Below are 24,320 nucleotides of genomic sequence, written 5' to 3'. Positions count from 1 at the left end.
ACTTATCCTTATTTCTCAATGCCTATTCCGCAAGTCAGCTTGGGTTTTGTGTGTGTGTGTGTTTTTTTAGGGTTTCCAGATCAGAGTTAGATACCAGTTCACTGTTTAGTGATGAATTCCTGTAGTGGTATCTTTGTAGTCCATCTCTTTTGATGTGGGTCAAGAAGGAAACACATTCTCCAAGGAAGGAGATGGTTCTGTAGCACATAGAAGTCCTCTTTAGAAATTCTTCCCTAGTAGTCTCCTTGAAGTCCCTCTTATTAGACTTCGTTTTAGGAGGTAATACTTCTCCCATGCCTCTTTCTTGTAGAAAGAGAGGATTTATTTCTTAAGCATCTTATGGTTTTTGTTTTCACAAATGTTCTCTTTTTAAAAATTAAATTTTCAGTTTTTTTTGTTATTATAGTATGTCAGGTCCCAGAAAAAGAACTTTTAAAATGGACCCCATGAACCGAGGGGGGGGACGGTCCCTCAGCTTCTTTCCCTCAGCTTCTTTTGCAGAGCCTGATGTTTGAGAGGCAGAGCAGTATGTCAGTGACAGAGCAGTGTGTCAGAACTCCAGCAACCAATCAAATCACAAGTTAACAAGTCCCTATCCAATCAAGGGATGACACACCACCTAGTAGGCACCCTTCCCTCCCAACATCACTGTACCTTTAAAACACAGCTCCCAGAACAAAGAACTGGAGCCATTTTCTCTTTCTCTTTTCAGGCTCCCACTTGTTTTCTCCCTTTCGCTCTCCCACCTACCTTCTCCCTGCTTCCTCACCTCAATAATTCTATTAAGTTCTGACTCGCTATGCTCATTACTATATACAAGAAATTTTATTTTTTAACCAAATCTTCCAGTGAGAGGTCTGAACAATCCTTCACCCCCATTTTACAGTAGAATAAACTGAGACCCAGAAAAGTTTAACAAATAAGCTTAAAACACTTTGTTAGTAGCAAGCTGGTATTAGAACTGAGGTTTATATTTGTCCCATAGCTATTTGCCCTAGATTAAGTGAGCACAATGATAAATATAGAGTCTTCTTAAACAGAAGAACAGGGAAGAATGGAAGAACAAATAAATGGTTAAATGATTAAATAGCAAGCAGAGTTGACATTCTGATAAAAATACAGTTATCAAGAGGACAGTTTAAAACACAGTGAGAGAATATTTCCTTAACATACTTTTTTTCAGGGCATAATGTGATAAGAACCTTTATATTTTTATATATCTTGAAACTAATATAAATGGAAGTAACATTTATTATTTACTTTACTTTGATTCAACATTCTCAAAAATATGATTCAAATAACACTAGTTTCAGAAAAACAGTCCTAAGAATTTTTTTCTGGTTAAATAAATTTGGGAAGTTATACGTGGTACCTACCTATTGTGGATTCACTAAATAATATATTAAAAAATCTGATAATTATTGCATTAAAGATATGAATATGATTTATTTTAATCCATTGTTTCCTAAAGACAGATCTCTTTTAGTATTCTTCTGTGGAACATACTTTGGGCAAATTAAATACCTTGCAAGCTAACATATTAAATAAATTATGCAAGGTAGGTATTCTAGTTTGCTAACTGCCAGAATGCAAAATACCAGAAACAGAATGGCTTTTAAAAGGGGGAATTTAATAAGTTGCTAGTTTACAGCTCTAAGGCTGAGGAAGTCTATAGAAATGTCCAATCAAAGGCATCCATCCAGGGAAAGATACCTTGGTTCAAGAAGGCTGAAGAAGTTCAGAGTCTCTCTCTCAAGTGGAAGGGCACATGGCAAACACAGTCAAAGTTTCTCTCTCATCTGAAAAGGCACATGGTAAACACAGTCAGGGTTCCTCTCTCATCTAGAAGGGCATGTGGCAAACACAACATCATCTGCTAGCTTCTTCTCCTGGCTTCCTATTTCATGAAGCTCCCTGGGAGGCATTTTCCTTCTTCATCTCCAAAGGTTACTGGCTGGTGGACTCTGCTTCTCATGGCTGTATCATTCTCCTCTGCTCTCTCTGAATCTCTTCTTCATTCTCCAAAATGTTTCCTCTTTTATAGGACTCCAGAAACTTATCAAGATCTACCCAAATGGGTGGAGACATGTCATCACCTAATCCAGCCTTAACAATGACTCTTGATTAAATCATATCTCCAGGGAGATGATCTGATTACAGTTTCAAACATACAGTATTGAATAGGGATTATTCTGCCTTTACGAAATGGGATTTGGATTAAAACATGGCTTTTCTAGGGGACATACATCCTTTCAAACCAGCACAGTAGGTTTATGGCCATTATTTTACTGATAAAGAAATTGAGGCTTAAAGGATTTATATAACTTGTCAATTCCATTACCATGCATGGAAAAATTGGGATTTAGAGTTGGAGTGGTGTTTTTAAGGCTTCAAAACTTTCTACCCAATATTCCTTCACAAAAAGTATTTTTGTAGAAGTTAAGGGAGAAGGAATTAATGACATGGGAGACAATATCCTGTCAAATGGGAATCTCTTTCCAATAGAAGGATTAGAAATATCAAGGGCTAAATCTTTCTGACTGATATCAGAGACTGTAATGGACAAAGAATTGGGTTCCTCAATGTTCTTATTAACATTTTTGTCTAAGTTAGCATTTCTAACAGTTAAGATTCCTTGCAGTTCCTTAATGAGATCTGTGTGTGCTTTGGTATATAAACATCTCCTGATGGCCTCGTTTTCAGTGATGATTTTTTTCCCTTATAATGAAATGTTTAGTGAGATTCCACAACAGGTCTATTAAGGCCTAGTTGTAAGAGGCTATTCACGTGAATTGAGACCTAGTGTTCTAGTTTCCTAGGCAGCTCAAGCACATACCATGAAATGGGTCAGCTTAAATAATGGGAATTTATTTGCTCATGGTTTGAGGCTGGGAAAAAGTCCACATCAAGGTGTCATTAGGGTGATGCTTTCTTCTTGAAGACTGGTGTTCTAGGACTGGCTGCTGAAGATTCTTGGTCCATAGCTTGTCATATTGAGGCAGATTAGCTAGGGAAGGAGGGAGGAGGAAGTGACCCTAAATTCCATAACAAAAAGCTCCTTTGGGCAAATGCACCCAACCCCCATATACCTAGCCCCCACATACCTCCTTCACACAGGTTGGCAACTGAAAAAAGCCAATGAAAAAGTGTAGCTCATCAATCCCTTATTAGCATAGCCAGAGGGGTAAGTGCCCCTCCAAGTCCTTACAATGCAAGGACCCTGATCTCAGGCTGTTTCTTCTCCTTGGGAGAATGCCAGGCTTATCTTTGATTGTGTACTTTTGCTGTGCATTAAAGATTTACTGTATGCACTGAAAAATATTCAAGTTGTGCATTGAATAGCCCTTGAGTTCTTTCCTGCACCTAGTCAAGAACCTTCACAGCATCAGCCCCTGGTTAGGGTCTAGACTTCTTCGAGAACACCTGGGATTCTCCAGCATTGAGATTATTAAATTATTTGGCTGTACATATTGACTAGTCCTTGAATTCTTTCCTGAGACTGAGTCAAGAACCCTTATGGTAGCAGCCCTTGGTTTAGGTCTCAATTTCTCCAAGAGCTCCCGGAGCTGCCCAGCTTCAATATGGCAATGCACATCATGGCCTCTCCTGCCCTCTGTAGTCTTTTCCAGGTTTTGTTGATGTCAGCTAATTTCTTCCTGAATTTTCTGAATTTCATTCTCTTATAAAGGACTTGAGTAATAGGATTAAGACCCATCTTGATTGATATAGGACATCTCTTAACTGAAGTAACCTCATGAAAAGATCCTTAGAATGGCTTTACACCCACAGGAATGGATTTCATTTAAGAACATGTGTTTTTTGAAGTACATACTGCTTCACCACCACACCTAGGTTGGATGTGCCCATTCTCTTCTCATTTAATCACTGTTTGTTAGTGGTTCCCTGGGGGTTCAGATTATGTTGTAGTGAAACTTATTAGGGTTATTTCTGTTTGAGTTCTCATGAAACGATTTCTAGGTTACAAGCTGGCTGATCTCTTGGATGCCCAAGAAACTCTTCTCTTCATAAAATTGCCTACTTTTTAATTTCATCGTGTTGTGTTCTTTTCCATCTCTGAAACAAGGAGTTGAATTACATGGTCTCTAAGATTCTTTCCTACACCAAGCTCTTTGATTATGTGATTCATTTAAGGCAAACAAGAGCAGTACTTATTTACCATTAAACTACTCACCTTTAATTACATTTTGCTTTCCTTCATGAAATCATTCACACACATTCAATACTCAGACATGGGTTGTAGGACTCCTTCATCACCAGATGGTTTGGATGACCTCTCACCTCTCCATTATAATTGCAATATCAGATGAAAACTAGGAAAAAACCTTCAGGCTCTCCTTCTCCCCCTGTGGGGAAGGTGAGAGCAGGAGTGATAAACTGACTTTGCTGTTTGAAAAACAAAAGAAATACTTAAAGTTGCCAGTCTTTTGGCCAGAATTCTGATTTAGTACAGGCATACATACATTCTTCATTGCTAATTCCGCATTTTTGTATGGTTATTTGTCTTTATGTTGAATAAAAAAAGTGTCTTAGCCATGGAAACTGCTTTATTCCCCCAGGCTTTGTTTGAGATAAGGCAAAAGAACACATGCTTTTTAGAATGCCTTGTCAACAAATATTTTTATAGATAAAATGAAACCCAGAGCTATAGTTATTAACTAGTACTTTTAATGAAACTTAAAAATCATAAAAAGCTAAATAGAAAACTCCATGGGTCACTGACTTCCCCAAAACCATTCAGGGCTGTGAATGATCTCTTTTGTTCTTGAGCATTTTCAGAAAAGACAATTTCCATATCTTTCCCACCCTTACCCTCACCTTTAATAGAGTTATTTTAAATTTACATACAGTTAAATTCACTTTTTTTAGAGTGGAGTTCTGTGAGTGTTGACCGAAATGCAAAGTTGTGTAATCACCACCACAATCAAGATACAGAAAAGTTCTAGTTCACTCCAGATTTTCTTTGTCTTAACCCTCTGTAATCAAGCCCTCCCCTCATCCTCAGTCTTGGCAACCACCCATCTATTCTCCATCACTATATTGTGACTTTTCCAGAATGTTTTATAAATAGAATCATACAGCATGTAACCTTTTGGATCTGACTCCTTCAACCTAATATAATGTATTTGAGATTCATCCATGTCATTGCATGTATCACAGTTTATTTTTTTTTATTGTTGAGTAGTATTCCATTATATGAATACCACAGTTTATTTATCCATTCTCTTGTTTAGATATTCAAGCTGCTTCAGTTATTGATGATTATAAGTAATGATGCTATTGAAATTCATGTATGTGAACAAAAGTTTTCATTTCACATAAACGTGAGATTGCTGAGTCATGTGGTAAGTGTGTGTTTAACTTTACAAGAAACTTTCCAACTATTTTCCAAAGTGACTTGAATTTTTAGATTTGTTTTGAAATGTCCTGATTGCTCCTTATTCTCATGAGCAATTGATATTGTCAGATTTTTAAATTTTAGCTATTATAATAAGTAAATAATAACATTAATTGTAACTTTAATTTGCCTTTCTTTAATGACCTGTGATGGAGAGAATCTTTTCATGTTCATATTTGCCATTCTTATTACTTCTTTGGTGAAGTGTCTGTCTAAATTTTTTGCCATTTTAAATATTGGTTTTCTATATTGGCTTATGTGCTATGACACTAGAAAAACTCAATCTCCAATCTCTCCTACCTTCAGTGTAAAGCCAGAAGAGTGAAAAAAGGAAAAAATTAAAAAAAGGAATTTTTCTATATCCATATTGGATATTCGCCAACGTCTTACTTCAGTCCTTGGTCGATCTGCCTTTGTTTGTTTTCATAGTCATCAGGTGGTTTTTGTTTGTTTGTTTTTGTATTTTGGTCAAAAGGTTTTAGCTGTAATAAGTAGGAGAGATAGGATCCAGTGGGATTATCTGTGTTGGCTAGCAACAGAAGGTCACATATTCCCTTTTTACTAAAGTTTAAAGCTTTAGACTTCTTACTTTCAAGAAGCAGTCCCCTATTTCATATAAACTACTATAAATGTATTAGTAGTAGAATAAGCCCATGTTTTGTTTTCATGGAAACAAAGACAATGTATATTATCCTATTAAATAAAGAAATAACTTTTGTTGTTAAGGTCTAAAGGATCAATGTAGGCCTCCAGGTCCACCTAATACAGAGTGTCATCAAAGTCTTCTGATCTTTGAGCATTTTTTGTGTGTTATATCTAACTATTTGGACATTTTATGTTCATTAATAGATAAGAATTCAATCCGATTGGGCCTGTCATTGAGAATGCTGAGAATCAACAAATATTTGTTCAATGTACATATTTAACTCTTTTCGGGGTTCATCATAAAATTTTAGCCTTACTGTAAAGTTAAGCCCTGTCTATGAGTGTCCTGAGTGGAACAATTCCACTGGTCAAACGTTCTTTGAGAGCAGGAACTGTATTTTATTCATACTGAATCTTCAGGACATGATATATTGTGTGACACTTTCATGGAGAATGTGAGGAAGAATTCTTACTTCACTTTCCCTATATTTTAGAGGAGGGCCTTCTTGAAAAATAAAAAGTAAAGTTCAGACCAATATCTTTTATGAAATGGATGAAAAAACTTCAATAAAATACCAGTAAGCCAAAATCCAACAACAGATAAAAGGGTTTATATTGCATGACCAAGTGGGATTTGTCTCAGGAATACAAGGTTGGTTTAACATCCAAAAAATCAATTAATATAAAACACTAAAACTGTTTTAGTTTGCTGGGCTGCTATGAATATTTTTAACTTTGTATAGCATATGATTTCATTTATCTTGAGCAAATACTTAGAAGTGCAATTACTGGTTGTGTGGTAATGGTGTTTAACTTTATAAAAAGCTGGCAAATTGTTTTTTCAAGTGATAATACAATTTTGCTGGTTTGAAAATATGATGTACCCCAGAAAAGCCATGGTTTAATCTTGAGTCAATCTTGTGGAACCAGCTGTTTCTTTTAAACCTAATTCAATACTGTAGGGCACTAACTTTCGATTAAGTTATCTCCACGAAATTGTGACATGCCCAATTGTGGACATGACCTTTGATTAGAGTAAGATGTGACTCCACCCATTCCAGGTGGGTCTTGATTAGTTTACTGGAATCTTTTATAAGAGAAAGCATTTTGGAGAGAGCTGACAGAAATGAAAGAAGTGACAGAAGCCTCAGAGCCAACAGAAATTTCACAGCAGAGCTGACATAAATGTGGACATATGGAGAACAGAGACATGGGTGTTTGAAGATGCTTGGAGCCTAGCAGATGTTGCCATGAGCTGTTAAGCAAGCCAGAACCTGGAGAGAACCAAGGGAAGCCAAGAGTTGAAAGCCAGCTCTGGAGAAGTAAAATGAGGAACCCTCACAGGAACAGAGGCTGAAAACAATGGAGCCCTTAGAGCAAGGGACCAGCAGATACCAGCCATGTGACTTCCCAGCTGACAGGGCTTTTCCAGAGCCATCAGCCTTTCTTGAGCAAAGGTTACCTCTTGTTAGTGTCTGAATTTGGACATTTTCATAGACTTAGAACTATAAACTTGTAACTTATTAAAAGCCATTTTTAAAACTTTTTAAAAGCCATTTTGTTTCTGGTATATCATATTCCAGCAACTTGCAAACTAACACACATATGATTTCATTTCTCTTGAATAAATACTTAGAAGTAGAATTGCTGTTATGTGGTAATGTGTTTAACTTCATAAAAAGTTGCCAAATTGTTTTCCCAGTTGATAATACAATTTTACATTCCCACTAGAAATGTGTGAGAGCTTCAGGTACGCCACATCCTCATCAACATGTGGTATTGTCAGTTTTTTAAGTGTTAGCCATTCTCCTAGTAATGTAGTGGCATTTTTGTGTGCATTTTCCTGGAACAGATCCCGTATCCTGGGAAAATGGAAGTGTGACCTTTCCTTGCCCTGGTCAGAGTAGTGTTCACAGGTACACAAGTTTTCAGTTTTCTTCTTTGCCATGACCAGATTTTGTTCTGTTTTCTAGAAGTGCAGCCTTGAATTTTCTTTGTTCCTTGACCTTTGTTAAAATCTGAGCTTAGCAGTTCTAGGGTTCTATGGCGGCAGTTATTTCTGGAACTCTCTACATTTTGCCAAAAAATTTGTCAGTTTCAAATGTAGTACACAGGGGTTCAAACTATCAGACAAAATAACTTTCCACAAACCCTTTCTGGATAACTGCTTTTTCAATCCTAACTTACACTGAAATGGCTGACTGGATCTATGTTCTGTTAAACTCTCACATGGAGTACTATTCTTTGGGGACTCACTTTCTGGAAGTTCAATTTTTGAAACCATTATTTTCTGGCTTCTTTGTGACAAGGAGTTCAGTTCTCAACTGATCCCTTTCCTCTTGAACTTAACTACAAGCTTCAAGAAGAAACTAAGCTGTACTTCTTTACATTTAGTTTGGCAATCTCCTCAGGTAAATATTTAAGCTCATCACTTTCAAATTATGCCTTCCATCTGACATCAGAACTCAATTTTTCCAATTTCCCTTCCTCTAAAACAAGGGTTGCCTTTCTTCCAGTTTGCAATGACATATTCATCATTTTTGTCTAAGACCTCCTAAGAAGTATCTTGGCATCTGTATTTCAAACAATAGTCTTTTCAAAGCAATATAGCCCTTTTCTATTAAGCACCTCACAATTCTTTCAGCTTCTACCCATTATCCAATTCCAAGGCTGTTTTTGCATTTTTGGTATTTGCAATGGACTCTTCTGAAACCAAAATCTGTTTTAGTTTCCTAGGCTGCTAAAATCAGATACCACAAAATTGATTGTATTTTATCAATGGAACTTGTTAATGTACAGTTTTGAAGCTGGGAAAAATGTCCAAATCAAGATATCATCAACATTTCTGAAGATTGGCTGCTGGCGATCCTTGGGTCCTTTGCCACATGGCAAGGAAATGGTAGCATTTGCTGGTCTCTTACTTCTTTTCCAAGTTTCATTCCTTTCAGCTCCCTGCTTTCATGGTTTCATTTTTCTGAAATTAAGAAATAAATATTTATCTGTCTCTGTATTCATTCTGTTTATGAAGAACTCCAAGAAGAGGATTAAGACCCATCCTAAATGAGCTGGGTCACACCTTAATTGAAGTAGTTTCCTCAGAAGGTCCTACTTACAGTGGATCCATATCCACAGTAATGAGTTAACTTTAAGAACATATTTTATGGCACACATATAGCTTCAAACTACTACAATATGAATAGAACTAAAGGACAAAATATATGATAATCTCAATAGACACAGAAAGAACTTTTGACAAAATCCAAAACCCCTTCATGATAAAAATACTCAACAAACTAGGAACAGAAGGGGACTTCCTCAATTTGATAAAGGACACCTATGAGAAACCTACTACTAACATCATACTTAATGGTGAAAGACAGAATGCTTTTCCTCTAAGATCAGAAACAAGATAAGTGTATCTGGTCTTGCATCATCAATTACATCTTCTGTTTAGTATTGTGCCATAGGTTCTATCCAGGGCAATTAGGCAAAAAATAAAAAATATTATTTAGGCATCCATATTGCAAAGGTAAAAGTAAAACTATCTCTATGTGCAGATATCACGGTCTTGTATATACAAAACCCCACATAATCTACTAAAAACAATTAGTGCTAATAAACAAGTTCAGCAAGGTTATAGTATACAAGATAAAATACAAAAATGAATTGTATTTCTATATACTAGTATAAAGCAATCTGAGTATGAAATTAGGAAAAATATCCCATTTACAATAGCATAAAAAGAATAAAATACTTAGTAATAAATTTAATAAAAGGTTAAAACTTATACTCTGGAAATTACAAAACATTGTTGAAAAAAATTTGATTTTAATTCATGGATCTGAAGATTTACTACTGTTACAATGGCAATACTACCTAAATTGACCTACAGAAGCAGTCCCTATCATAACCCTAGCTAATTATTTTTCAGAAATTGACAAGATGACCCTAAAATTCATATGAAATTCAAGGGACTCAGAATAGTCAAAACAATCTTGAAAAAGAAAAACAAAATTGGAGGACTTACACTTCCATATTTCAAATCTTACTTCAAAGCTACAGTAATTCATTAATACATGGTAGTACGCATAAGGTTAGATATTTAAATCAGTGGAGCAGAACTGAGCATCATGAAATAAATCTTACATTTACAGTTGATTGATTTTTTAGCAAGAATGCCAAGTCCACTCAATTGGGGATGAATAGTCTTTTCAACAAACTGTGCTGGGACAACTAAATATGCACCTGCAAAAGAATGAAATTGGTCCCTTTCTCGCACTACATTAAAAAAATTAAGTAAAAATGTATAACACATCTACATGTAAGGACTAAAACTATAAAACTCTGAGAAGAGGATATTGGAGTAAATATTTATAGCCTTGGATTAGGAAAAGCTTTCATGGATGCTATTCCAAAAGCATCAATGAGAAAGGAAAAATAGATAAATTGGACTGCATTTGACCTGAAAGTCTCACTTCTGGATATATACCAAAAATGTTGAATACAGAGACTTTAAACAGAAATTAGTACACCAGTGTTCATAGCAGCATTTTCACACTAGCCAAAAGTGTAAACAACCCATGTGTCCATCAACATAAGAATAAATAAACAAAATGTGCTATACATATAACTTATATATACACACACACACACAATGGGTCATGATTTAGCTGTAAAAAGGAAGAAAGTTGCTATACATGCTACAACATGTATGAACCTTGAAGATATGTTGAATGAAATAAGCCAGATACAAAAGTACAACTTTTATATGATCTCACTTATATGAAATACCTATTATAAATGAATTCATAGAGATAGCCAATAGATAATAGTTACCAGAGACCAGCGTGTGCAGATAGGGAATTATTTCTTAATGGGTGCACAGTTTGGTTGGGTGATGAAATGTTTGTGAAATGCATGATGGTGATCGTAGCACAACATCATGAATATAATCAACACTACTGAATCGTACATATATATGTGATTAAAATGGAAAATTTTGAATTGTATGTATTACTACAATAGGAAGTTTTTAAAAAGACAAAAAAAGACAATAACAAGTGTTGGTGAGAATTGAAACCCTCATAAACTGTTGGTGGGAATGTAAAATGGTTCAGATTCTTTGGAAAACAGTCTGGCAGTTCCTCAAAATGTTAAGACATAGTTATCATGTGACTCAGCAATTCCATTTCTAGGTATATTCTCAAGAGGAGTGAGATCAAATTTCCACACAAAAGCTTGTGCATGAATGTTCATAGCAACATTATTTATAATAAGCAAAAATTGTCTGTTAACTGAGGAATGGATAAATAAGGCATGGTTTATCCATACGGTGCAATATTATTTAGCAAGGAAAAGAGTGAAGTACTGATACATGCGACAATAGGATGGACCTTTCCATCTTTCTAAGTGAAAGAAACCACATATTGTGTTATTCCATTTATATGAAATGCCCAGTATTGGCAAATCAGAAAGTAGACTGGTTGTGGGGGTTGTAGAGAAATGGAGAGTGACTAATGGGTATGTGGTTTCCTTTGGAGATGATGAAAATATTCTAAAATTGATTGTGGTGATGGTTGTACAACTCTATGAATTTATTAAAACCATTGAATTTTATACATTAAGTGACTTGTGTGGAATGTGAATTATATCTCAGAAAATCTTTATATTAAAATATGAGGAAAGGGGTGGTGCGATGGTGGCTCAGTGGCAGAATTCTCACCTGCCATGCCGGAGACCCAGATTCAATTCCTGGTGCCTGCCCATGTTAAAAAAAAAAAAAAAATGAGGTAAGGAAAAGAGTAAAATGAGGGCTAGAGCAAAAAAAAAAAACTTTTTTTTTTCAATGGCTGCTGTAACAAATCATCAGAAACTTGGTTGCTTAAAACAACAGAAATTTTTTCTTTCACTGTTTTGGAGGTCAGAAGTCCAAACTCAATTTAATTGGTTAATTAAGGTATTGACAGGGCTGTGTTTTTGTCCAGAGGCTTTTGAGGAAAATTCATCCTTTGTGTATTCCAGATTCTGGTGGATGCTGACATTCTTTGACTTGTGGCCATATCACTTCAATTTCTGCCCGTATTGTTATATTGCCTCTTCCACTTCTGTGTGATTGTGTCCAAATTTTCCTCCACCTTTCTCTTATGAGGACATCTGTGATTGTATTTTGGGCTCTTCTCAGTACTCCTGGATAATCTCTCCACCTTAAGATCATTAACTTAATCATATCTACACAGACCCTTTCTTCTTATAAGGACATTTATGGGTTTGAGAGATTAGGACCTGATGTCTTTGGGGGACCATTATTCTGCCTACCACAAGATCCAAAAGGCTGATTTTTTTTTTAAAAAGCAACTCCTGATGTCTTTAGGAATCATGCCTACTATAAATTACTTACTTTTGTTAGTAAATATGAGGAAAAAAAGACCAGGTGACTATTTAATCTCATGGGTTTACTACATGGAAACATTACTCTACTTCCATGCTGTTTTTAATAACCAAGCCAAGAATTCTGGATATCATTGGCTAATAGAATTTTCAAGTTTCAGGCTACCCAAGACTTTGTTTCAAATGGTCACATGGTGTTTATTTGTGACCAGCTGAGTTGCCTCATTTTGGCATGATTCACACCAACTACTGATGTTTTCTAGAAACCTTAAGGGTCAGGAAACACTACTTTTTGTTCATTTTGTAAACTAAAAATTGCTATAAACATGAGAAATCTTTGTTTTGAACATGCTCTCAGTCCTCTGATAGTTCTCACTGTAGGACCAAATCATCAGTCTTTTGGCACTGCTTTAGATTTTTAGGGAGGAGAAAAATAAAGTTCCATACATTTAAAACACAGTTTGAAGAGGATGTGTTCTTTAAAATATCCTTGAAGTAATAAAAGGGCAGTGAAATTTGTATAAACTGTTTATATCAAACTGCCACTTAACCCTTTAGGAAGGAAATCTGACACAACTGTATGCAGTGGAAGCAGTGAATTGATTTTTAAAGTTATAAGTAGAACTTTTGCATTGAAATGGCAGTTGCCTCACATAGTGGCTAGTTTGAAAATGGTGTTCTTACACTGGTAATATGGCCACTATGCAAAAACATTCCTAAGCTCCTTTTTGGGGGTGACCGTTTTCAGATCCTGTTTCTGAATAATTGAGCTCTTATTATCTTATAGTCATCCTTAATGTTTGACCACAATTGGTATCACTCAACCTGCTTATCCATTATCCAGTTTACTTACTATCCCTTACTCTGAATGATTTGGCATTATATTGCAGAAAATTATTCAGAGGATGAATTTTTGCTATGACTGACACTATTCAAGAGAACTTAATGTGATATCTGTAGTAAAACAGAGTGCCAACAAATTCTAAATAATGGCAACTTAATGAGAATAAGTGTATAGCTACCAAAGTCAAAGACTTTAAAACAGGATGATGCTTACCTGGATATGTAGGTTTTACTGAATTTTTAAAATAAATAAATAAGTAAATAAATAAATAAATATATATATAAATAAAATATATATAAATATAAATAAAATAAAAATAAATAAAAATGCATTATAGTTACACATTGTTTACATGCAACCAAAATCACAGAATCCTCTTTTCTTGGTATACCATGTATATATTCAAACAAGCACAAATACTTTTTTAGTATTCACTGTTTAGTGGGAATGACATGGACCCTGGGGAACAGAATAGATGCAGTCCAAACTCTCATGAAACTTACAGAGACAAATAAATATATATAATTATGGAGCAAAAAATGCTATGGAGAAAATTAAGGTCAGAATAAAAGAGAATGATGGCATGGACGTACTGATTTGTATAAGTTGTCCAGGAAAGCCCTATTTGATTAAGTGATATTTGAGCAGAGATGTAAAATATTGAGGACTTTAGATTTGTGGATATTTTTGAGAATGGTGTTGGGAGGTGGGATATTGAGGACAGCATTCTCCATAGAAATCAGCAATTGCAAAGGAGCAATTGCAAAGGGTGACTCAAACAGATTGGAAACATTATGTCTTATGAGACGTTCAGGACAGTTTAAGAACTAAGTAAAAATATCCAGAGAAGTGAAAAACTCATTTTTACTTGGGCTAAAATATCAGCTGTTGGTCAAAGCTCAGGATAAAGCCTCTCCTTTTCTCCTTGTCTACATCCCTTTGTTTTACTCACGGCATTTAGACATTGTCTCCCTTTTAATTTCCTGGTCTCATATGATTTGGATAGAACAAATTCAATCATGTCATTTAGATGCATGTCCTTGCATTTATTTGAATCACTCTGATTCACCCCTTATGTAATATAGCTTCCTTAGAGCTTTAGATTCAAAACGTATTGCTAAGGGAAGGCTTTATTGGATAGAGAAAGATATTTAATGAGCAGTACCTTTCAGCTGAGATATCATTGTGGCACTATCTGGATATCTTCCACAAGCCTCATTTTCCACTCTTGACTTCTTAAAAAAAATGCTTTCTGCTAGATATGGAGGGCTTATTTGGAGGATTGTTTTTCAGATGTTCTTAAGCAGGAAAATGAGGACTTCTATTTAGCCACAAGGAAGAACTTCCCCTTAATAAGAATCTGATTTTGTAAAAGTAAGGGGTGGGCTGTGTGAAGTTGGAATATAGTTATAGAAACTAGTTTGAAGGATGTTCTAGTTTGCTAGCTGCTGGAATGCAATATACCGGAAATGGAACGGCTTTTAACAAGGGGAATTTAATGAGTTGCTAGTGTACAGTTCTAAGGCCGAGAAAATGTCCCGATCTAAACAAGTCTATAGAAATGTCCAACTTAAGGCATCCAGGGAAAGATACCTTGGTTCAAGAAGGTCAACGAAGTTCAGGGTTTGTCTCTCAGCTGGAAGGGCACATGGTGAACACGGAGTCATCTGCTAGCTTTCTCTCTTGGCTTCCTATTTCATGAAGCTCCCCGGGAGGCATCTTCTTCATCTCCAAAGGTCGCTGACTGGTGGACTCTCTGCTTTGTAGTGTTGCTCTCTCTGAATCTCTTTGAATCTCTCATTCTCCAAAATGTTTCCTCTTTAATAGGACTTCAGAAACTAATCCAGACCCACTCAAATGGGTAGAGACATGTCATCCCCTAATCCAGTTTAACAACCATTCTTAACTAAATCACATCAACCAGGGAGATGATCTCATTACAGTTTCAAATATACAGTATTGAATAGAGATTATTCTACCTTTACGAAATGGGATTTATATTAAAACATGGCTTTTCTTAGGGGGCATACTTCCTTTCAAACCAGCACAAAGGAACCATAGTGTTCTCTGTGAATTAAGTTCCTTATTTTATACTAGATGACAAGAAGGTCCTGTAAAGCTAAGGTAGAATGAAAACTCACATACTCTGAGAGCTTTCTATGAGGCAGCCATTGTGCTGGTCACCTTCAAGTATATTATCTTACTCATCAGGTCTATAGTCCTAAGTTTTAGCAAGGATTTGTGTGGTTCTTCTCTGTTTGCCATCCAAGTCCACTCTCCACCCTTCTGCACCTTCTGTTCCCTGGGAGCTTGACCTCTGTGCATCTCATTTACTATACTACTTTGCCAATGGGAGGCTCAGACAGGAGATCCGACGGTAGAAGTTAAGAGAGGTCATGGTCTTTATCCCCATAGCTCCCTCCTTGCCAATCTGCAGGTTTGCCATGGTTGCTTCCTTCATTAGAAACCCTCTATTGTATATATTGTATTAGCTCCTACTTCTTCCTGGAGTCCAGTAAGCTCTGGAATGTTCCATCATTACTTGTTGATATCTCTTATCCTGCCATACCTTTGTTAATAGTTCCTTCATTGAATTCTCCTTGGTCACTCTATTTGGGTGTCCCGTTTCTTTCCTGCTGGGACTATAAATTTTATATCTTTACTTATCCCGTTTAATAGAAAAGAAATCTCAGGCTTAAAGAGATTGATTATTTGTTCAAAGTCACCCAACTAATTCCTCATAGAGCCATAATTTAAAATATTTTTCTGAGTCTCAAACTTACCAAGCTATTTACTTATGGATATAGCTAGTTAATGTTATAGATGGAAGCTGAACACAAGTGTTTGGAATCCATTCCAGGTTTCTTTACACCAAATGCCATTATAGATACTAAGAGATGTATTGTCATTGTTAGCTCTACTTTTAGGTTTGTTTGTTATTTTGAGAGAAACAAAACATTTTTCTTAATGTGGGATAAGTTAACACAGACTTGCTCACTTAATTCCAGTAATGCTAATGAATCTTGTTTTGATAGAAAATAATTTAAATATAATTATAAGGAAGTGCTAGATCTTAAATTTAATTGCAATAGAAAAAGATGGTTAAAAAAGACAATACGTTTGTTTTCATTGGAGCTTAGAATTTTGAAGGAGATTAATTACTCATGCAAAAAATATAAAATTGTGATTGTGAATATAAAACTGTGAGTATAAATGCTGCATAGGAAAGGTACATGTACCTTATGAGAGATTATGGAAGAGGGATATATCCTAGCCGTGGGGTGTTGGGGAGATTTCTGTTAAAGGGTGATTTGTCATGTCATGAATTGTAATAAATGTACCACACTAATGCAAAGTGTTAGTAATAGGGAGGTGTGCTAGTTTGAAACCGTTATGTATCCCATGTTCTTTAACCCTGATTCAGTATTTCTGGGTGGGATCTTTTGATTATGTTGTTTCCATGGAGATGTGTCTCTACCCATTCAAGGTGGGGTGTTTAGTGGAATCCTTTAAGAGGGACCATTTTGGTAAAAGCTTTAGAGTCCACACAGCCAGAGACCTTTGCAGATGAGGAAAGAGAATGCCCCTAGAAAGCTATTTGAAACCAGAAGCATGAGACCCCAGCACAAGACAGTCATGTGACTTCCCAGCTGACAGAGGTGTTCTGGACCCACTGGCCTTTCTTGAATCAAAGTATCTTTCCCTGGATGACTTAGTTTGGATGTTTTTTATAGCCTTAGAACTGTAAACTTCCAACTTAACAAATTCCCTATTTAAAAGCCATTTCACTACTGTTATATTGCAATCCAACAGTATTAGCAAACTAATGAGGTATATGGAAACTCTGTGTTTTGTAGATTTTATGCATGATATTTCTGTAAACCCACAACCTCTTTAAGAAACAAGTTTTTTAGAAAACAATGTGTCAGCTATGAATTGAAGGATGAGTAGGCATTAAGTAGAAATTAAAATAAGTGAGCAAAGTTGCTTCTCTCTCAGCATTAAGAAAGTTTGCTTCCTTATTGCTGGTCTACTACACATCTTTGTTTTTCTTTATTCACTGAGATGACTCCACTGGTCCTAAAGGAAATTGCTTAAGATGGCTTCTGGTTCTGAGAACATGAGTTAGGTGAAGTAGAGAGCCCTTGGATCCTTGGCTACTGACAGAGCTCAGACAACTCAGACATTGCCATAGGATATTATTACCAAGAGGGATTTAGAGATAATCTGACATAACCCCTGTATTTAACAGGGAATGAAACTGGGATGCTCCTCCTGTAGTGTAGAAAACTAGTGATGAGGTATCACTAAGAGAAGAGGTACCTGCCTTCTGTCAGCTTCTCACGCTTGCAGGTTGGGGATCTAGGTCTGTTTGGTTGAAGTAATAAGTGATTTGATAATGGAAAAACTAATCCTAGTATTATTTATTGAAACATGAGGATTTCCTGGTTAATCAAATTATTTTCTACTTTGTGTTGGTTTTACTTGAGGGCCTAACCGGATTAGTCTAGATCACTAAAGATGCCCTCATAATACACTTTACTATAGCATATACCTAATTATATGTAAATAATTCATTGGATTAACAGTTATTAATTTAACACTTGCTTGTTAGGTTATTACAGTCACCTTATAACAAAGAGTATAAGACAAGACAGCTTATTTTTTGAGACAAATATTCTCTGATGTCAAAACAAGATAATACAATTAAAGAAAATAAAATTACAAGCCTATCCCATATATGAACATAGATTTAAAATTTCTAAATACAGTGTTAGCTAATGGAATTTTAAAGTATACTATCTCTTCATCTGTCTATCCATTGATAGATAAAGATACACAATAGGCATTAGACAATCTTTGAGAGTAATTACCCACATTAATAAAATCAAGGCAAAAGTCCTTCTGATATCCTCAGTATATGTAGAAAACCATTTTAAACCTTATTTATGGCAAAAAACTTAGAAATAGAGGTAGCATCCTTAAAATAACAAAAGTTAGCTACCAAATCCCTACAACTAATGTCTAACTTATGGTGAAACTTTGAAGCATTCCCTTTATGGTCAGAAATTGGGATTTCTGGAGTCACCTTTTCTCTTAGTATAGTAATGGCTAACACTAATGTAATCTGATGAGAAAAATGAAAATGAAAAGGATTGGAAGGGATAAAACAAATGATCATCATTTACAGTTGATATGATCATTTGATTATGAAACCTAAGAGAATTAATCTACTAACTATCAGTTAATAAAAGATTAAGATGGCTGGGATCAGAATTAATATAAAAATCAATTTTCATTTCTCTGCACCATTGATTACCAAGTACAAAGCATAATAGATTATCAGATACTGATTTTAATAGTTAAAAAATATATATATATAAAGTATCTAGAAATTAACCTTAGCAAAAATTCACATAGGGTGGACCACAGTGGCTCAGCAGGCAAAATTCTCGCCTGCCATGCTGGAAACCCAGGTTTGATTTCCAGTGCCTGCCCATGTAAAAAAAAAAAAGAAAAAGAAAAATTCACATATTCAGTTAAAATTTAGAAAATCATATAAAAAATATTGGAAAACCTGGTCATAGTGGGAATAACACTGTAAATTTGTACATTATTATATTAATTTATCATTTCAATGCATTTTGAATAAAAATCCAGTGGGATTTTTTGGGGAACCTGACAAAATTGATTCTAAATATGTATAAAAGAATAAAGGCCTACTAGTAAATAAGAAATTCTGAAGAAAAAAGAGCAAGAAAAGAAGGCCCATTTTATTAGAGTAAAATATAGTACAATTCCAAGGTAATTTAAATTGTATTGTACTAGCACAGGAAGAGACAAATAGACCAATAAAACAGGTAAAGAGTTTAAAAATAAACGGGTAAATAAATAGAAACTTTATGATATAAATGGCACTATAAATTGGGGGGGGGAATAATGGATTATTTAATATAAATCTTGGGAAATTGGCTCATTTTATGTTGAAAACTATCCTTGCCATACACAATGTAAAAAATTTCATTCTAGGTGGACTAAAGATTTAAACATGAATAAAAAAATTATTAGATGAATGCATTAGTGGTGGGATGAAACTCTTAAGCCAAATATCAAAAGTATAAACCAAAAGTGGAAAAATTGATAGTGTAACCTACATCAAAATTTAAAATTTCTGTTCAAAGAAGGACACTAGAAAAATGATGGAATACCATTGACAAATTAATCTAACAAAGGTTTCATGTCCTTTGAATATTCAAATATCCTTTGAATTTCCTACAAATAAGCCAGAAAATAAAAGGCAATTCAATAGAAAAATGAGCAAACAGTATGATCAGGCAATTAATATAAGGAGGAGTCCAAATGAGTAATAGGCATATTAAGAGCTCTTTATTAGATAAATGCACAATGAAACAACATGATACCTTTTTAATTCACTAGACTGGCAAACAAAATATGGGGTTGTGTCTAATACTGTATATGTTGTTAAGAAATGGGAGCTCTCAAACACTTCTCTTGGGAGCATAGTTAGTGCAACCATTTTTAAGGATAATTTGACAGTTTTTAAATGGATTATGCACCCATATTCTAAAACCAACATTTCCACTTCTAAATGTGTTCATCAGAAAAGAACACACAAGTACAACCAAGATTTGTAAGAGAGTAATCATTGATATTCATTGTAACATTGTTTTATAACAGGAAGTTAGAGGGAAAATTTAAATAGTAATCTCTAAGAATATGAGTAAATGTGGAATGTGCATAAGAAACCCTGTAGTCATAAAGGAACAGACACTATCTACCTAAGTCATTATGGATAAATCTCAGAATAATACCAAGTGAAAAAAAGCAAAACAAGTGCAAACAGCAGTGCAATATCATTTATGTAAAAAATTGGTCAAATCAAAACATTACTTCAGCTTATCTATATATGTATAGATACATGAATATTAAATAAAAACCAAGAAGGTAGAATAGAAAAATTCACATTCATGAATCTCTGGGGATTGTTCTGTTTTGGTTTTCGAGAGCCACTATTACAAATACCGCACAATGGGTTGGCCAGAATGAAGAGAATTTATTGGTTCACAGTTTTGAATCAGGATATTGATAAAGCTTCCTTTCTCCCCAAAATCTGTTGTATTCTTTTGATTGCCAGCAATCTTTAGAGATCATGGTTTATATCTCTCCATCCTAGCACATGGAAGAAATTTATGTTCACACATTCTCATTTTATTGATTAAGGAAACTCGTACTCAGAGAAGTTAAATAATTTGCCTTTGGTCACGGCCATGTAAGATTGGACCAGTATTTTATCTCAGGTCTGGTTGACTGTAAAAGTCAAGCTTTATTTTTTTTATTGTGTGCTATAACATATATACAAAGCAAAGAAAAAAGAAACCTAAGTTTTCAAAGCACTCTTCAACAAGTGGTTACAAGACAGATTCAAGATTTTCTCGTGGTCTACCATATGATCCTCTCATAGTTTTCCTTCTAGCTCCTCCAGAATATAGAAGGCTAGAGGGCTTAAGTATTTTTTTATCATCACAATTGACTTTTTTCGTTCCTTTTTGGTGAAAAATTACATATGTACAAAAAAGCGATAAATTTCAAAGCACAGCAACTCAACTAGTTGTAGAATATATTTCAGAGGTTGACATGGGTTACAATTTCACAATTTTAGGTTTTTACTTCTAGCTGCTCTAAAATACTGGAGACTAAAAGAGGTATCAATTTAATGATTCAGCATTCACATTCATTTGTTAAATCCTATCTTCTTGTATGACTCCACCATCACCTTTGATCTTTCCATACCTCTCTTTAGGGGTGTTTGGGTCATCGCAATTCTAAATTTTTGATGTTGGAAGGATCTGTCACTAATATGGGGTAGGGAGATGGAACTATATGATATTCTGGAGAGGCTGGCCTAGGTTTCAGGACTTATCTGGACCAAGAACACATCTGGAGATTGTAGATTTCTGGAAAGTTACTCTAATGCCTGGTACCCTTGTGGAATCTTATATATTACCCTATGTATTCTTTAGGATTGGCTGGAATGGTCCTGAATGGGGGTTGGCAGGTTATGATAGGTAGCAAGGTCTACCTGAAGCTTGCGTAGAAACAACCTCCAGAGTAGCCTCTCAACTCTATTTAAACTCTCTCGGTCATTGATACTTTATTAGTTACACTTCTTTTCCCCCTTTTGGTCAGGATGGAATTGTTGATCTCATGGTGCCAGGTCTCAATTCATCCATGGGAGCCATCTCTCACATGATCAGGGAGTCTTTCACCCCTGGGATGAGTTGTCCAATGTAGAGGGAGGGCAATGATTTCATTTGCAGAGTTGGGCTTAGAGAGACTGAGGCCACATCTGAGCAAACAACAGTGATCCTCCAGAAGTAACTCTTAGGCATGCCTATAGGTAGTCTAAGCTTCTCCACTACCTACATAAGCTTCACAAGAGTAAGCCTCATGATCGAGAGCATGACCTATTAATTTGGGTGCCCCTAAAGTTTGACACAGTATCAGGGGATTCCCTGATGGTAAAATTTAATAGTTCCATATTCTTTCTCCCATCCCTCAGGGGAGTTTGCCAATTCTTTTTGATTATCTGCTTAATATAATCTAGAATATTTCCAGGCATTACAATATCTCTTCAGGATTAAAGGACCTCTTTCTTGTTCTCTGCTCCCTGTGTTTCAGTTGTTCAAATGAGTATACAGATAGGTTGAATTAGATTATGCACTACAGAAAATTTCAGTTCCAGATCAAATAAACCTTTCTTCCATTGGTCTTAAAATATAGACACTGTCTTCCTTACCCCTATGTTCTGAATTACTTTAACCCCAACCTGTTTGGCTTCATTCTTTTCTATAAATATCAGGTTATATATATAAATCAGCCTCTCAAAATCCAGAAATAATCACCACTCCAGACTTACTGTGTCTGCTCTAAAAGTTTACAGTCTAGGCCCCTGCTTCCGTATAAGCATTTTCTAAAACTGACTATACCATTGTTGTTCTTTTGTTCCTGACTTATTTTGTCTCACCAAATGTCCCACATGTTCATTCACATCATTGCATGCCTCATGGCTTTGTTCCTTTTCGTAGCAGCACAACGTTCGTTAATAAGTATACACCATCGTTCGTCAATCTACTTCTCTGTCAGTGCATTCTTCAGCCACCTGTATTCATCACACATCAATTAGAAGGCCTAAAGTCCAGTCCATCAACATTCTCAAGTTTAGATAGTTTAATTGTTCCCAAGGGAAAGAAAAATAATAAACACACCCTCGCCAAATAGGAAATCTAAACTTCCTCTTAACTCTTGTTCCTCCCCCCATTATTTACCTCTGTTGTTGCTGTGGTAGTACTTATGGTTTCCTTTTGAACATAACTCATAGCATGCAATAGCAGTTTTCTCCCTGTACCCTGGACTTAAACACACTTTATACAGGAATCATATCTTTGAATTAATTATTGCGAGAACTAATTCATATTTCTAGTGTGACTCAGTGGTACACGTAGGTCTATACAACCCCTTTCAATCTTGTTCATCTTCAATATGGTAATATTCCTTTCATACCCACTAGAGAATCACCTTCGCTTCTATCTATTTCCTTACATTGGAGTTCAACCTCATTAGCTAACACATCTCTAACTTCTATGTATCTCTAAGTCCCCTATATTCTGTATTACAAGTCTCTGATTATACCTTTATGCTGGTCATAAAATTGGAATCATACAGTATCTATGCTTTTGTGTCAGCTAATTTCACTCAACATTATGTCCTCAAGGTTCATGCATCTTCATGTGATTCAGGATGTCATTTTGTCTTATTGCTGCATAATATCCCATCATATGTATATACCACATTTTGTTGATCCACTCATTTGCTGATATCAGGGCATTTAGTTTGTTTCTATCTTTTGGCGATTGTGAATAATGCTGCTGTGAACATCAGTGTGCAAATGTCAGTTTGCATAATTGCTTTCAGCTCTTCTGGGTATATACCAAATAATGCTATTACTGGGTCATAGGGCAACTAGATATTTAGTTTCCTAAGGAACTACCAAACAGTTTTCCATAGTGGCTGCATCATTATATATTCCCACCAGCAGTGCATAAGTGTCCCAGTTTCTCTACCTCCTCTCCAACATTTGTAGTTTCCTCATTGTTTAATAGCAGCCATTCTTATAGGTATGAGGTGGTATCTCAATGTAATCTTGGTCTGCATTTCCCTTATGCCATTGAAAATGAGCATCTCTTCATGTGTTTTTGAGCCACCTGTATTTGCTCTTCAGAAAAATGGCTATTCATATCTTCAGCCCATTTTATAATTGGGTTGTTTGTTCTTTTATTGTTGAGTTGTATGATTTCTTTGTATATACAGAAAATCAAACCTTTGTCTGATATATGATTTCCAAATATTTCCTCCTGTTGAGTTGGATGTCTCTTCACCTTTTTGATAAAGCTTTTTGAGGTGCAGAAGCATTTGATTTTGAGGAGTTCCTATTTATCTATTTGTTGTTGTTGTTGCTTGTGCTTTGGGTGTAAATTTTAGGAAGCTACCTCCTATTACTCAGTATTAAAGATGTTTTCCTACATTTTTTTCTAGAGGCTTTATGGTATCTTATATTTAATTTTTTTTTAATCCATTTTGAGTTAATTTTTCTAGAGGATGTAAGATAAGGATCCTCTTTCATTCTTTTGGCTATTGATATCCAGTTCGTCTATGGCCAAGTATTGAAAAGACCATTTGTCCCAGTTCAGAGAATTTGGGGGCCTTGTCAAAAATCAGTTGACTATAGATTTGTGGGTCCATTTCTGCACTCTTGATTTGATTCCATTGGTCTATATTTCTGTCTTTGTGCCAGTACCATGCTGTTTTGACCACTGTGGCTTTGTAATAGGTTTTAAAGTCAGGGAGTGTTAATCCTCCCACTTTGTTCTTCTTTTTTAGGATGCTTTTAGCTATTCTGGGTCTCTTTCCCTTCCAGATGAATTTAATAGTTAGCTTTTCGAAATCTTC

The 24,320-nt window shown here is 35.4% G+C and overlaps 1 long non-coding RNA gene across 2 annotated transcripts in view; it reads left to right on the top strand.

The window, feature by feature from the left end:
* The window catches only part of LOC143647204 (uncharacterized), a 410,235-nt gene that overhangs the window by 83,829 nt on the left and 302,086 nt on the right, over window positions 1–24,320 (top strand). The gene's annotated exons all lie outside the window — the stretch shown is intronic.

The sequence above is a fragment of the Tamandua tetradactyla genome, chromosome 9 (assembly GCF_023851605.1).
Source record: "Tamandua tetradactyla isolate mTamTet1 chromosome 9, mTamTet1.pri, whole genome shotgun sequence".
NCBI lineage: Eukaryota > Metazoa > Chordata > Mammalia > Pilosa > Myrmecophagidae > Tamandua > Tamandua tetradactyla.
This window is presented reverse-complemented; position numbering and strand designations above follow the sequence as displayed.